At 28.9% G+C, this 16,444-nt stretch overlaps 1 long non-coding RNA gene across 2 annotated transcripts in view; it reads right to left on the bottom strand.

Moving 5' to 3' along the window:
* The window catches only part of LOC137398570 (uncharacterized), a 31,655-nt gene that overhangs the window by 5,865 nt on the left and 9,346 nt on the right, over positions 1-16,444 (bottom strand). The window lies entirely within an intron of this gene.

Here is a 16,444-nt window from a genome sequence, read left to right as displayed (position 1 = left end):
AGAGATCATCAGGAGTGTTAATAAAGTATAGAGAATAAGTATATGTACAATTATTATAAAGTCCTGTAAGAGATCATCAGGAGTGTTAATACAGTAGAGAGAATAAGTATGTGTACAATTATTATAAAGTGCTGTAAGAGATCATCAGGAGTGTCAATAAAGTACAGAGAATAAGTATATGTACAATTATTATAAAGTGCTGTAAGAGATCATCAGGAGTTTTAATAAAGTACAGAGAATAAGTATGTGTACATTTATTATAAAGTGCTGTAAGAGATCATCAGGAGTGTTAATAAAGTACAGAGAATAAGTATATGTACAATTATTATAAAGTACTGTAAGAGATCATTAGGAGTGTTAATAAAGTACTGAGAATAAGTATGTGTATTATTATAAAGTGCTGTCAGAGATCATCAAGAGTGTTAATAAAGTCCTGAGAATAAGTATATGTACAATTATTATAAAGTGCTGTAAGAGATCATCAAGAGTGTTAATAAAGTACTGAGAATAAGTATATGTACAATTATTATAAAGTGCTGTAAGAGATCATCAGGTGTGGTAAAAAAGTACAGAGAATAAGTATGTGTACAATTATTATAAAGTGTAGTAAAAGACCATCAAGAGTGTTAATAAAATACAGAGAATAAGTATGTGTACAATTATTATAAAGTGTAGTAAGAGATCATCAAGAGTGTTAATAAAGTACAGAGAATAAGTATGTGTACAATTATTCTAAATTGCTGTAAGAGATCATCAGGAGTGTTAATAAAGTACTGAGAATAAGTATGTGTACAATTATTATAAAGTGTTGTAAGAGATCATCAAGAGTGTTAATAAAGTACAGAGAATAAGTATATGTACAATTATTATAAAGTGCTGTCAGAGATCATCAGGAGTGTTAATAAAGTACAGAGAATAAGTATATGTACAATTATTATAAAGTGTAGTAAGAGATCATCAAGAGTGTTAATAAAGTACAGAGAATAAGTATATGTACAATTATTATAAAGTGCTGTAAGAGATCATCAGGAGTGTTAATAAAGTACAGAGAATAAGTATATGTACAATTATTATAAAGTGTATTAAGAGATCATCAGGAGTGTTAATAAAGTACTGAGAATAAGTATATGTACAATTATTATAAAGTGTTGTAAGAGATCATCAGGTGTGTTAACAAAGTACAGATAATAAGTATGTGTACAATTATTATAAAGTGTAGTAAGAGATCATCAAGAGTGTTAATAAAGTACAGAGAATAAGTATATGTACAATTATTATAAAGTGCTGTAAGAGATCATTAGGGGTGTTAATAAAGTACAGAGAATAAGTATATGTACAATTATCATAAAGTGCTGTAAGAGATCATCAGGTGTGTTAACAAAGTACAGATAATAAGTATGTGTACAATTATTATAAAGTGTAGTAAGAGATCATCAAGAGTGTTAATGAAGTACAGAGAATAAGTATGTGTACAATTATTCTAAATTGCTGTAAGAGATCATCAGGAGTGTTAATAAAGTACTGAGAATAAGTATATGTACAATTATTATAAAGTGCTGTAAGAGATCATCAGGTGTGTTAACAAAGTACAGATAATAAGTATGTGTACAATTATTATAAAGTGTAATAAGAGATCATCAAGAGTGTTAATAAAGTACAGAAAATAAGTATGTGTACAATTATTCTAAATTGCTGTAAGAGATCATCAGGAGTGTTAATAAAGTACTGAGAATAAGTATGTGTACAATTATTATAAAATGCTGTAAGAGATCATCAAGAGTGTTAATAAAGTACAGAGAATAAGTATATGTACAATTATTATAAAATGCTGTAAGAGATCATCAAAAGTGTTAATAAAGTACAGAGAATAAGTATATGTACAATTATTATAAAGTGCTGTAAGAGATCGTCAGGAGTGTTAATAAAGTACAGAGAATAAGTATGTGTACAATTATTATAAAATGCTGTAAGAGATCATCAGTAGGGTTAATAAAGTACAGAGAATAAGTATATGTACAATTATTATAAAGTGCTGTAAGAGATCATCAAGAGTGTTAATAAAGTACAGAGAATAAGCATATGTACAATTATTATAAAGTACTGTAAGAGATCATCAGGAGTGTTAATAAAGTACAGAGAATAAGTATATGTACAATTATTATAAAGTGTATTAAGAGATCATCAAGAGTGTTAATAAAGTACTGAGAATAAGTATGTGTACAATTATTATAAAGTGCTGTAAGAGATCATCAGGAGTGTTAATAAAGTACAGAGAATAAGTATATGTACAATTATTATAAAGTACTGTAAGAGATCATTAGGAGTGTTAATAAAGTACTGAGAATAAGTATATGTACAATTATTATAAAGTGTAGTAAGAGATCGTCAGGAGTGTTAATAAAGTACAGAGAATAAGTATGTGTACAATTGTTATAAAATGCTGTAAGAGATCATCAGTAGGGTTAATAAAGTACAGAGAATAAGTATATGTACAATTATTATAAAGTGCTGTAAGAGATCATCAAGAGTGTTAATAAAGTACAGAGAATAAGCATATGTACAATTATTATAAAGTACTGTAAGAGATCATCAGGAGTGTTAATAAAGTACTGAGAATAAGTATATGTACAATTATTATAAAGTGTATTAAGAGATCATCAAGAGTGTTAATAAAGTACTGAGAATAAGTATGTGTACAATTATTATAAAGTGCTGTAAGAGATCATCAGGAGTGTTAATAAAGTACAGAGAATAAGTATATGTACAATTATTATAAAGTACTGTAAGAGATCATTAGGAGTGTTAATAAAGTACTGAGAATAAGTATATGTACAATTATTATAAAGTGTAGTAAGAGATGATCAGGAGTGTTAATAAAGTACTGAGAATAAGTATATGTACAATTATTATAAAGTGCTGTAAGAGATCATCAAGAGTGTTAATAAAGTACAGAGAATAAGTATATGTACAATTATTATAAAGTGCTGTAAGAGATCATTAGGGGTGTTAATAAAGTACAGAGAATAAGTATATGTACAATTATTATAAAGTGCTGTAAGAGATCATCAAGAGTGTTAATGAAGTACAGAGAATAAGTATGTGTACAATTATTCTAAATTGCTGTAAGAGATCATCAAAAGTGTTAATAAAGTACAGAGAATAAGCATATGTACAATTATTATAAAGTACTGTAAGAGATCATCAGGAGTGTTAATAAAGTACTGAGAATAAGTATATGTACAATTATTATAAAGTGCTGTAAGAGATCATCAGGTGTGTTAACAAAGTACAGATAATAAGTATGTGTACAATTATTATAAAGTGTAATAAGAGATCATCAAGAGTGTTAATAAAGTACAGAGAATAAGTATGTGTACAATTATTCTAAATTGCTGTAAGAGATCATCAGGAGTGTTAATAAAGTACTGAGAATAAGTATGTGTACAATTATTATAAAATGCTGTAAGAGATCATCAAGAGTGTTAATAAAGTACAGAGAATAAGTATATGTACAATTATTATAAAATGCTGTAAGAGATCATCAAAAGTGTTAATAAAGTACAGAGAATAAGTATATGTACAATTATTATAAAGTGCTGTAAGAGATCATCAAGAGTGTTAATAAAGTACAGAGAATAAGTATATGTACAATTATTATAAAGTACTGTAAGAGATCATCAGGAGTGTTAATAAAGTACTGAGAATAAGTATGTGTACAATTATTATAAAGTACTGTAAGAGATCATCAGGAGTGTTAATAAAGTACAGAGAATAAGTATGTGTACAATTATTATAAAATGCTGTAAGAGATCATCAGTAGGGTTAATAAAGTACAGAGAATAAGTATATGTACAATTATTATAAAGTGCTGTAAGAGATCATCAGGAGTGTTAATAAAGTATAGAGAATAAGTATATGTACAATTATTATAAAGTCCTGTAAGAGATCATCAGGAGTGTTAATACAGTAGAGAGAATAAGTATGTGTACAATTATTATAAAGTGCTGTAAGAGATCATCAGGAGTGTCAATAAAGTACAGAGAATAAGTATATGTACAATTATTATAAAGTGCTGTAAGAGATCATCAGGAGTTTTAATAAAGTACAGAGAATAAGTATGTGTACAATTATTATAAAGTGCTGTAAGAGATCATCAGGAGTGTTAATAAAGTACAGAGAATAAGTATATGTACAATTATTATAAAGTACTGTAAGAGATCATTAGGAGTGTTAATAAAGTACTGAGAATAAGTATGTGTATTATTATAAAGTGATGTCAGAGATCATCAAGAGTGTTAATAAAGTACTGAGAATAAGTATATGTACAATTATTATAAAGTGCTGTAAGAGATCATCAAGAGTGTTAATAAAGTACTGAGAATAAGTATATGTACAATTATTATAAAGTGCTGTAAGAGATCATCAGGTGTGGTAAAAAAGTACAGAGAATAAGTATGTGTACAATTATTATAAAGTGTAGTAAAAGACCATCAAGAGTGTTAATAAAATACAGAGAATAAGTATGTGTACAATTATTATAAAGTGTAGTAAGAGATCATCAAGAGTGTTAATAAAGTACAGAGAATAAGTATGTGTACAATTATTCTAAATTGCTGTAAGAGATCATCAGGAGTGTTAATAAAGTACTGAGAATAAGTATGTGTACAATTATTATAAAGTGCTGTAAGAAATCATCAAGAGTGTTAATAAAGTACAGAGAATAAGTATATGTACAATTATTATAAAGTGCTGTCAGAGATCATCAGGAGTGTTAATAAAGTACAGAGAATAAGTATATGTACAATTATTATAAAGTGTAGTAAGAGATCATCAAGAGTGTTAATAAAGTACAGAGAATAAGTATATGTACAATTATTATAAAGTGCTGTAAGAGATCATCAGGAGTGTTAATAAAGTACAGAGAATAAGTATATGTACAATTATTATAAAGTGTATTAAGAGATCATCAGGAGTGTTAATAAACTACTGAGAATAAGTATATGTACAATTATTATAAAGTGTTGTAAGAGATCATCAGGTGTGTTAACAAAGTACAGATAATAAGTATGTGTACAATTATTATAAAGTGTAGTAAGAGATCATCAAGAGTGTTAATAAAGTACAGAGAATAAGTATATGTACAATTATTATAAAGTGCTGTAAGAGATCATTAGGGGTGTTAATAAAGTACAGAGAATAAGTATATGTACAATTATCATAAAGTGCTGTAAGAGATCATCAGGTGTGTTAACAAAGTACAGATAATAAGTATGTGTACAATTATTATAAAGTGTAGTAAGAGATCATCAAGAGTGTTAATGAAGTACAGAGAATAAGTATGTGTACAATTATTCTAAATTGCTGTAAGAGATCATCAAGAGTGTTAATAAAGTACTGAGAATAAGTATATGTACAATTATTATAAAGTGCTGTAAGAGTTCATCAGGTGTGTTAACAAAGTACAGATAATAAGTATGTGTACAATTATTATAAAGTGTAATAAGAGATCATCAAGAGTGTTAATAAAGTACAGAAAATAAGTATGTGTACAATTATTCTAAATTGCTGTAAGAGATCATCAGGAGTGTTAATAAAGTACTGAGAATAAGTATATGTACAATTATTATAAAATGCTGTAAGAGATCATCAAGAGTGTTAATAAAGTACAGAGAATAAGTATATGTACAATTATTATAAAATGCTGTAAGAGATCATCAAAAGTGTTAATAAAGTACAGAGAATAAGTATATGTACAATTATTATAAAGTGCTGTAAGAGATCGTCAGGAGTGTTAATAAAGTACAGAGAATAAGTATGTGTACAATTATTATAAAATGCTGTAAGAGATCATCAGTAGGGTTAATAAAGTACAGAGAATAAGTATATGTGCAATTATTATAAAGTGCTGTAAAAGATCATCAGGAGTGTTAATAAAGTATAGAGAATAAGTATATGTACAATTATTATAAAGTCCTGTAAGAGATCATCAGGAGTGTTTATAAAGTACTGAGAATAAGTATGTGTACAATTATTATAAAGTGTAGTAAGAGATCATCAGGAGTGTTATTAAAGTACAGATAATAAGTATATGTACAATTATTATAAAGTGCTGTAAGAGTTCATCAAGAGTGTTAATAAAGTACAAATATTAAGTATATGTACAATTATTATAAAGTGCTGTAAGAGATCATCAAGAGTGTTAATAAAGTACAGAGAATAAGTATATGTACAATTATTATAAAGTGCTGTAAGAGATCATTAGGGGTGTTAATAAAGTACAGAGAATAAGTATATGTACAATTATTATAAAGTGCTGTAAGAGATCATCAGGTGTGTTAACAAAGTACAGATAATAAGTATGTGTACAATTATTATAAAGTGTAGTAAGAGATCATCAAGAGTGTTAATAAAGTACAGAGAATAAGTATGTGTACACTTATTCTAAATTGCTGTAAGAGATCATCAGGAGTGTTAATAAAGTAGAGAGAATAAGTATGTGTACAATTATTATAAAGTGCTGTAAGAGATCATCAGGAGTGTCAATAAAGTACAGAGAATAAGTATATGTACAATTATTATAAAGTGCTGTAAGAGATCATCAGGATTGTTATTAAAGTACAGAGAATAAGTATGTGTACAATTATTATAAAGTGCTGTAAGAGATCATCAAAAGTGTTAATAAAGTACAGAGAATAAGTATATGTACAATTATTATAAAGTGCTGTAAGAGATCGTCAGGAGTGTTAATAAAGTACAGAGAATAAGTATGTGTACAATTATTATAAAATGTTGTAAGAGATCATCAGTAGGGTTAATAAAGTACAGAGAATAAGTATATGTACAATTATTATAAAGTGCTGTAAAAGATCATCAGGAGTGTTAATAAAGTATAGAGAATAAGTATATGTACAATTATTATAAAGTCCTGTAAGAGATCATCAGGAGTGTTAATAAAGTACTGAGAATAAGTATGTGTACAATTATTATAAAGTGTAGTAAGAGATCATCAGGAGTGTTATTAAAGTACAGATAATAAGTATATGTACAATTATTATAAAGTGCTGTAAGAGTTCATCAAGAGTGTTAATAAAGTACAAATATTAAGTATATGTACAATTATTATAAAGTGCTGTAAGAGATCATCAAGAGTGTTAATAAAGTACAGAGAATAAGTATATGTACAATTATTATAAAGTGCTGTAAGAGATCATTAGGGGTGTTAATAAAGTACAGATAATAAGTATATGTACAATCATTATAAAGTGCTGTAAGAGATCATCAGGTGTGTTAACAAAGTACAGATAATAAGTATGTGTACAATTATTATAAAGTGTAGTAAGAGATCATCAAGAGTGTTAATGAAGTACAGAGAATAAGTATGTGTACAATTATTCTAAATTGCTGTAAGAGATCATCAGGAGTGTTAATAAAGTACAGAGAATAAGTATGTGTACAATTATTATAAAGTGCTGTAAGAGATCATCAGGAGTGTTAATAAAGTACAGAGAATAAGTATATGTACAATTATTATAAAGTACTGTAAGAGATCATTAGGAGTGTTAATAAAGTACTGAGAATAAGTATGTGTACAATTATTATAAAGTGCTGTAAGAGATCATCAAGAGTGTTAATAAAGTACTGAGAATAAGTATATGTACAATTATTATAAAGTGCTGTAAGAGATCATCAAGAGTGTTAATAAAGTACTGAGAATAAGTATATGTACAATTATTATAAAGTGCTGTAAGAGATCATCAGGTGTGGTAAAAAAGTACAAAGAATAAGTATGTGTACAATTATTATAAAGTGTAGTAAAAGACCATCAAGAGTGTTAATTAAATACAGAGAATAAGTATGTGTACAATTATTATAAAGTGTAGTAAGAGATCATCAAGAGTGTTAATAAAGTACAGAGAATAAGTATGTGTACAATTATTCTAAATTGCTGTAAGAGATCATCAGGAGTGTTAATAAAGTACTGAGAATAAGTATGTGTACAATTATTATAAAGTGCTGTAAGAGATCATCAAGAGTGTTAATAAAGTACAGAGAATAAGTATATGTACAATTATTATAAAGTGCTGTCAGAGATCATCAGGAGTGTTAATAAAGTACAGAGAATAAGTATATGTACAATTATTATAAAGTGTAGTAAGAGATCATCAAGAGTGTTAATAAAGTACAGAGAATAAGTATATGTACAATTATTATAAAGTGCTGTAAGAGATCATCAGGAGTGTTAATAAAGTACAGAGAATAAGTATGTGTACAATTATTATAAAGTGTAGTAAGAGATCATCAAGAGTGTTAATAAAGTACAGAGAATAAGTATGTGTACAATTATTCTAAATTGCTGTAAGAGATCATCAGGAGTGTTAATAAAGTACTGAGAATAAGTATGTGTACAATTATTATAAAGTGCTGTAAGAGATCATCAAGAGTGTTAATAAAGTACAGAGAATAAGTATATGTACAATTATTATAAAGTGCTGTCAGAGATCATCAGGAGTGTTAATAAAGTACAGAGAATAAGTATATGTACAATTATTATAAAGTGTAGTAAGAGATCATCAAGAGTGTTAATAAAGTACAGAGAATAAGTATATGTACAATTATTATAAAGTGCTGTAAGAGATCATCAGGAGTGTTAATAAAGTACAGAGAATAAGTATATGTACAATTATTATAAAGTGTATTAAGAGATCATCAGGAGTGTTAATAAAGTACTGAGAATAAGTATATGTACAATTATTATAAAGTGTATTAAGAGATCATCAGGAGTGTTAACAAAGTACAGAGAATAAGTATGTGTACAATTATTATAAAGTGCTGTAAGAGATCATCAGGAGTGTTAATAAAGTACAGAGAATAAGTATATGTACAATTATTATAAAGTGCTGTAAGAGATCATCAGGAGTGTTAATAAAGTACAGAGAATAAGTATATGTACAATTATTATAAAGTGCTGTAAGAGATCATCAGGAGTGTTAATAAAGTACTGAGAATAAGTATATGTACAATTATTATAAAATGCTGTAAGAGATCATCAAGAGTGTTAATAAAGTACAGAGAATAAGTATATGTACAATTATTATAAAATGCTGTAAGAGATCATCAAAAGTGTTAATAAAGTACAGAGAATAAGTATATGTACAATTATTATAAAGTGCTGTAAGAGATCGTCAGGAGTGTTAATAAAGTACAGAGAATAAGTATGTGTACAATTATTATAAAATGCTGTAAGAGATCATCAGTAGGGTTAATAAAGTACAGAGAATAAGTATATGTGCAATTATTATAAAGTGCTGTAAAAGATCATCAGGAGTGTTAATAAAGTATAGAGAATAAGTATATGTACAATTATTATAAAGTCCTGTAAGAGATCATCAGGAGTGTTTATAAAGTACTGAGAATAAGTATGTGTACAATTATTATAAAGTGTAGTAAGAGATCATCAGGAGTGTTATTAAAGTACAGATAATAAGTATATGTACAATTATTATAAAGTGCTGTAAGAGTTCATCAAGAGTGTTAATAAAGTACAAATATTAAGTATATGTACAATTATTATAAAGTGCTGTAAGAGATCATCAAGAGTGTTAATAAAGTACAGAGAATAAGTATATGTACAATTATTATAAAGTGCTGTAAGAGATCATTAGGGGTGTTAATAAAGTACAGAGAATAAGTATATGTACAATTATTATAAAGTGCTGTAAGAGATCATCAGGTGTGTTAACAAAGTACAGATAATAAGTATGTGTACAATTATTATAAAGTGTAGTAAGAGATCATCAAGAGTGTTAATAAAGTACAGAGAATAAGTATGTGTACAATTATTCTAAATTGCTGTAAGAGATCATCAGGAGTGTTAATAAAGTAGAGAGAATAAGTATGTGTACAATTATTATAAAGTGCTGTAAGAGATCATCAGGAGTGTCAATAAAGTACAGAGAATAAGTATATGTACAATTATTATAAAGTGCTGTAAGAGATCATCAGGAGTGTTATTAAAGTACAGAGAATAAGTATGTGTACAATTATTATAAAGTGCTGTAAGAGATCATCAAAAGTGTTAATAAAGTACAGAGAATAAGTATATGTACAATTATTATAAAGTGCTGTAAGAGATCGTCAGGAGTGTTAATAAAGTACAGAGAATAAGTATGTGTACAATTATTATAAAATGTTGTAAGAGATCATCAGTAGGGTTAATAAAGTACAGAGAATAAGTATATGTACAATTATTATAAAGTGCTGTAAAAGATCATCAGGAGTGTTAATAAAGTATAGAGAATAAGTATATGTACAATTATTATAAAGTCCTGTAAGAGATCATCAGGAGTGTTAATAAAGTACTGAGAATAAGTATGTGTACAATTATTATAAAGTGTAGTAAGAGATCATCAGGAGTGTTATTAAAGTACAGATAATAAGTATATGTACAATTATTATAAAGTGCTGTAAGAGTTCATCAAGAGTGTTAATAAAGTACAAATATTAAGTATATGTACAATTATTATAAAGTGCTGTAAGAGATCATCAAGAGTGTTAATAAAGTACAGAGAATAAGTATATGTACAATTATTATAAAGTGCTGTAAGAGATCATTAGGGGTGTTAATAAAGTACAGAGAATAAGTATATGTACAATCATTATAAAGTGCTGTAAGAGATCATCAGGTGTGTTAACAAAGTACAGATAATAAGTATGTGTACAATTATTATAAAGTGTAGTAAGAGATCATCAAGAGTGTTAATGAAGTACAGAGAATAAGTATGTGTACAATTATTCTAAATTGCTGTAAGAGATCATCAGGAGTGTTAATAAAGTACAGAGAATAAGTATGTGTACAATTATTATAAAGTGCTGTAAGAGATCATCAGGAGTGTTAATAAAGTACAGAGAATAAGTATATGTACAATTATTATAAAGTACTGTAAGAGATCATTAGGAGTGTTAATAAAGTACTGAGAATAAGTATGTGTACAATTATTATAAAGTGCTGTAAGAGATCATCAAGAGTGTTAATAAAGTACTGAGAATAAGTATATGTACAATTATTATAAAGTGCTGTAAGAGATCATCAAGAGTGTTAATAAAGTACTGAGAATAAGTATATGTACAATTATTATAAAGTGCTGTAAGAGATCATCAGGTGTGGTAAAAAAGTACAAAGAATAAGTATGTGTACAATTATTATAAAGTGTAGTAAAAGACCATCAAGAGTGTTAATTAAATACAGAGAATAAGTATGTGTACAATTATTATAAAGTGTAGTAAGAGATCATCAAGAGTGTTAATAAAGTACAGAGAATAAGTATGTGTACAATTATTCTAAATTGCTGTAAGAGATCATCAGGAGTGTTAATAAAGTACTGAGAATAAGTATGTGTACAATTATTATAAAGTGCTGTAAGAGATCATCAAGAGTGTTAATAAAGTACAGAGAATAAGTATATGTACAATTATTATAAAGTGCTGTCAGAGATCATCAGGAGTGTTAATAAAGTACAGAGAATAAGTATATGTACAATTATTATAAAGTGTAGTAAGAGATCATCAAGAGTGTTAATAAAGTACAGAGAATAAGTATATGTACAATTATTATAAAGTGCTGTAAGAGATCATCAGGAGTGTTAATAAAGTACAGAGAATAAGTATGTGTACAATTATTATAAAGTGTAGTAAGAGATCATCAAGAGTGTTAATAAAGTACAGAGAATAAGTATGTGTACAATTATTCTAAATTGCTGTAAGAGATCATCAGGAGTGTTAATAAAGTACTGAGAATAAGTATGTGTACAATTATTATAAAGTGCTGTAAGAGATCATCAAGAGTGTTAATAAAGTACAGAGAATAAGTATATGTACAATTATTATAAAGTGCTGTCAGAGATCATCAGGAGTGTTAATAAAGTACAGAGAATAAGTATATGTACAATTATTATAAAGTGTAGTAAGAGATCATCAAGAGTGTTAATAAAGTACAGAGAATAAGTATATGTACAATTATTATAAAGTGCTGTAAGAGATCATCAGGAGTGTTAATAAAGTACAGAGAATAAGTATATGTACAATTATTATAAAGTGTATTAAGAGATCATCAGGAGTGTTAATAAAGTACTGAGAATAAGTATATGTACAATTATTATAAAGTGTATTAAGAGATCATCAGGAGTGTTAACAAAGTACAGAGAATAAGTATGTGTACAATTATTATAAAGTGCTGTAAGAGATCATCAGGAGTGTTAATAAAGTACAGAGAATAAGTATATGTACAATTATTATAAAGTGCTGTAAGAGATCATCAGGAGTGTTAATAAAGTACAGAGAATAAGTATATGTACAATTATTATAAAGTGCTGTAAGAGATCATCAGGAGTGTTAATAAAGTACTGAGAATAAGTATATGTACAATTATTATAAAGTGCTGTAAGAGATCATCAGGAGTGTTAATAAAGTACTGAGAATAAGTATATGTACAATTATTATAAAGTGCTGTAAGAGATCATCAGGAGTGTTAATAAAGTACTGATAATAAGTATATGTATAATTATTATAAAGTGCTGTAAGAGATCATCAGGAGTGTTAATAAAGTACTGAGAATAAGTATATGTACAATTATTATAAAGTGCTGTAAGAGATCATCAGGAGTGGTAATAAAGTACAGAGAATAAGTATATGTACAATTATTATAAAGTACTGTAAGAGATCATTAGGAGTGTTAATAAAGTACAGAGAATAAGTATATGTACAATTATTATAAAGTACTGTAAGAGATCATCAGGAGTGTTAATAAAGTACTGAGAATAAGTATATGTACAATTGTTATAAAGTACTGTAAGAGATCATTAGGGGTGTTAATAAAGTACTGAGAATAAGTATATGTACAATTATTATAAAGTACTGTAAGAGATCATTAGGAGTGGTTATAAAGTACTGAGAATAAGTATATGTACAATTATTATAAAGTGTAGTAAGAGATCATCAGGAGTGTTAATAAAGTACAGAGAATAAGTATATGTACAATTATTATAAAGTACTGTAAGAGATCATTAGGAGTGTTAATAAAGTACTGAAAATAAGTATGTGTACAATTATTATAAAGTACTGTAAGAGATCATCATGAGTGTTAATAAAGTACAGAGAATAAGTATGTGTACAATTATTATAAAGTACTGTAAGAGATCATCAGGAGTGTACGGTGCATGGAACTAGCAAGTGTACTAGTTTAATCTAATTAAAGGATCTATGGGTGCTTTACCACTTCATGGAATAATTCTCAATATACTGATTACTCATGATGATCTCTCACGGTGCATGGAACTAGCAAGTTTACTAGTTTAATCTAATTAAAGGATCCTTGGGTGCTTTACCACTTCATGGAATAATTCTCAATATACTGATTACTCATGATGATCTCTCACGGTGCATGGAACTAGCAAGTCTACTAGTTTAATCCAATTAAAGGATCCATGGGTGCTTTACCACTTCATGGAATAATTCTCAATATACTGATTACTCATGATGATCTCTCACGGTGCATGGAACTAGCGAGTCTACTAGTTTAATCTAATTAAAAGATCCATGGGTGCTTTACCACTTCATGGAATAGTTCTCAATATACTGATTACTCATCATGATTTCTCACGGTGCATGGAACTAGCAAGTCTACTAGTTTAATCCAATTAAAGGATCCATGGGTGCTTTACCACTTCATGGAATAATTCTCAATATACTGATTACTCATGATGATCTCTCACAGTGCATGGAACTAGCGAGTCTACTAGTTTAATCTAATTAAAAGATCCATGGGTGCTTTACCACTTCATGGAATAATTCTCAATATACTGATTACTCATGATGATCTCTCACAGTGCATGGAACTAGCGAGTCTACTAGTTTAATCTAATTAAAAGATCCATGGGTGCTTTACCACTTCATGGAATAATTCTCAATATACTGATTACTCATGATGATCTCTCAACTTCGAAAATCAAAAAATTGTGTTGTATATAGACTTCGTAGTGAGAGTAACTGAATCTTTTGTAAATTTATTCCAATCAACATTTTAAAACATTGAGAATTGTACAATCAACCAAATCTTTCTTAGATTCATCTCATGCGAAATTGCAAAATATTGTAAGTTATACAAAACTTATATTCGGTAAATCATCCGTTAATAGTAAATTCAATCCTGTACGATATAACAACATATAATCACTATAAAATGCAATCATATTAACAATTCCTTCACCAAAATTTTATCACCGAACAGTTTCCTCAAGTAATCAATGTCTTGATATACAGAGATTGTAATCCTTGCTTATTTTCTCTCTAAATTCCTTCAGATTGCAGGCTCCATCAATTTTAAATAGTTTCAATTCTGAAGAAGACCTAGACTCTTTATAAATTTCATTTCGATCCAAGATCATGAGAGCTGGTACGCTCCATTGAAACGATGAGGAAATGTTATACATTTGAGGATTGATGATTGAACATAATGTCACACGCTCCCCCTTGCACTCGATAACGAATTGCAAAGCAATCTCATTATTGTTATTTTCGTCAGTCTTATTTGCTTGTATTACTTGGAAAATCAACCCCTCGGTGTCCCAGATATTAACCCCCTCACTCATCCGGTAATCTCTCGCTCTCCTCGATAATCCGCGAGATCCACTCCGGAAAACCAACCAGCCCTCGATGTCCCAGATATTCACCCCCCACTAATCCACCGATAATCCGCGACGATTCGGCCGACTAATCCGCAACGATTCCCCCGACTAATCCCGCGATAATCCACGTTTAATCGGATGACTCATCCCCCACTAATCGGATGACTCATCCACAGATAATCCGCCGATTACGCCGGGAGCGGATCCATACCCCCTCGAATTCAACCCCCTACTCTACACCACAATTTCCCCCCAAACCCCAACATCTCATTCAACTCCACCCAATTCAATCTACACCCCTAGCCAATTTAATTCGCAACCCCCTTTTTCTATCCCCCCGCTGGATCCGTCACTTTTTTGTGTAGATCTGCTCTCTACATACTACTATCGTTATCTTCTGCGCCGGATCATTTTTTGCAGATGTCTTTGTTGTGGTTTATAAAATAGGAACTGCAGGTTGTATTTTATGTAGTGTATCCAGATATTAAAGATTTAACCTATCGCTATACATTTTTATTTCACAAAGAATATTTTATTTTGTGAAAAAAGCATTTTCTGCCAAAGGCCGGGGTTATGGCTTTCACAATCTGCTCCTATTGATTTTGGTCTAAATAATCCAAACAAAGATTTCACTACAGCATATCTAAAGAAGTTTGTGCAGCATCGTTTTCTTTACTACAGGAGCAATTGAAAACATCCTGTATCAGGGCTAGAACCACTGACCTACCACTCTACTGTCTTAAGTGTTAACCATTACACTACCATTTCTATAGTTCCTTAGAAGCAGTTCCCATACTAGCTATGAATAGAGTATTTATAAAAACATATAAGCGCACACATTTACACTTATTACACACTTTTTAAAATAAAATAGCTAGATTTGAAAAAGTTGCTTTTAGTGCTGGTAAAAATTTCCATTATTTAAACAGTTTACAAAGTTAGGAAGGTTCATTTTACTGTTCGAATAACCTGTTTTTAATTAAACAATTGATTTTGGTTCAAAAACCAAAATGTATTAGGCTGTTTATGAATTTTTCTTACCTCTCCTAAACATACGTGTCAATGTACACTTCATGTTCTCCTTATCTGTATGAGCTACAAAACAGTAGCAATGTATGAATACAATCATTTGCGAAATATCATATTATTGCAATCATGCAATAATTAGTAAAATGTACATGTAATTAGAAATTACAGAAAAAGTACTAAAATCCATCGTTTTTGTTGCGTAATCACCCTGTTAGCACATGCCCTCGTCCACGAAACAGCTGCCATCTTTGTAGAAAACGATCGTCATTCTCCTGATTAGTAGTATTTTTCGGTGTTGTTTTAATACTAAAATAAAATATTTGCAAACAAAAGCATTGATTGCAATAATTAATTGCAGAAGATCCGTGTTTTTAATGATAAAAGTTGTCCATAAAGATGGCAGACAACGATAGAATGACGTCCCGAAACAACGAAGGATATTAATTTGGAAATTCCACTGGTAGAATTTTCACTGCAACACAACAAATCGGGTGATATTAGAAACACAACTTAAGAGCAAAATTCGGCTGCTGCTTTTCTTTTAAAATTTACACTGTATAAAGTTGTAAGTTTTCTAAATAAGCAAAATTTAAGCGTCGTTTATAGCTACAACTCGAAAACCTTCACGTTCATAACTAGGAGATGATGGTGCTGGTAAATAATAAAAATAAACAAGAATTATTATTAAATGAGTTGTTTTCTCCACAACTTGACATAAACATCAACATAGCCTTATA

This window comes from Watersipora subatra, chromosome 6 (genome assembly GCF_963576615.1).
Source record: "Watersipora subatra chromosome 6, tzWatSuba1.1, whole genome shotgun sequence".
NCBI lineage: Eukaryota > Metazoa > Bryozoa > Gymnolaemata > Cheilostomatida > Watersiporidae > Watersipora > Watersipora subatra.
The sequence above is the reverse complement of the archived record's forward strand: the minus strand, read 5'-3'. Positions and strand labels throughout refer to the sequence as shown.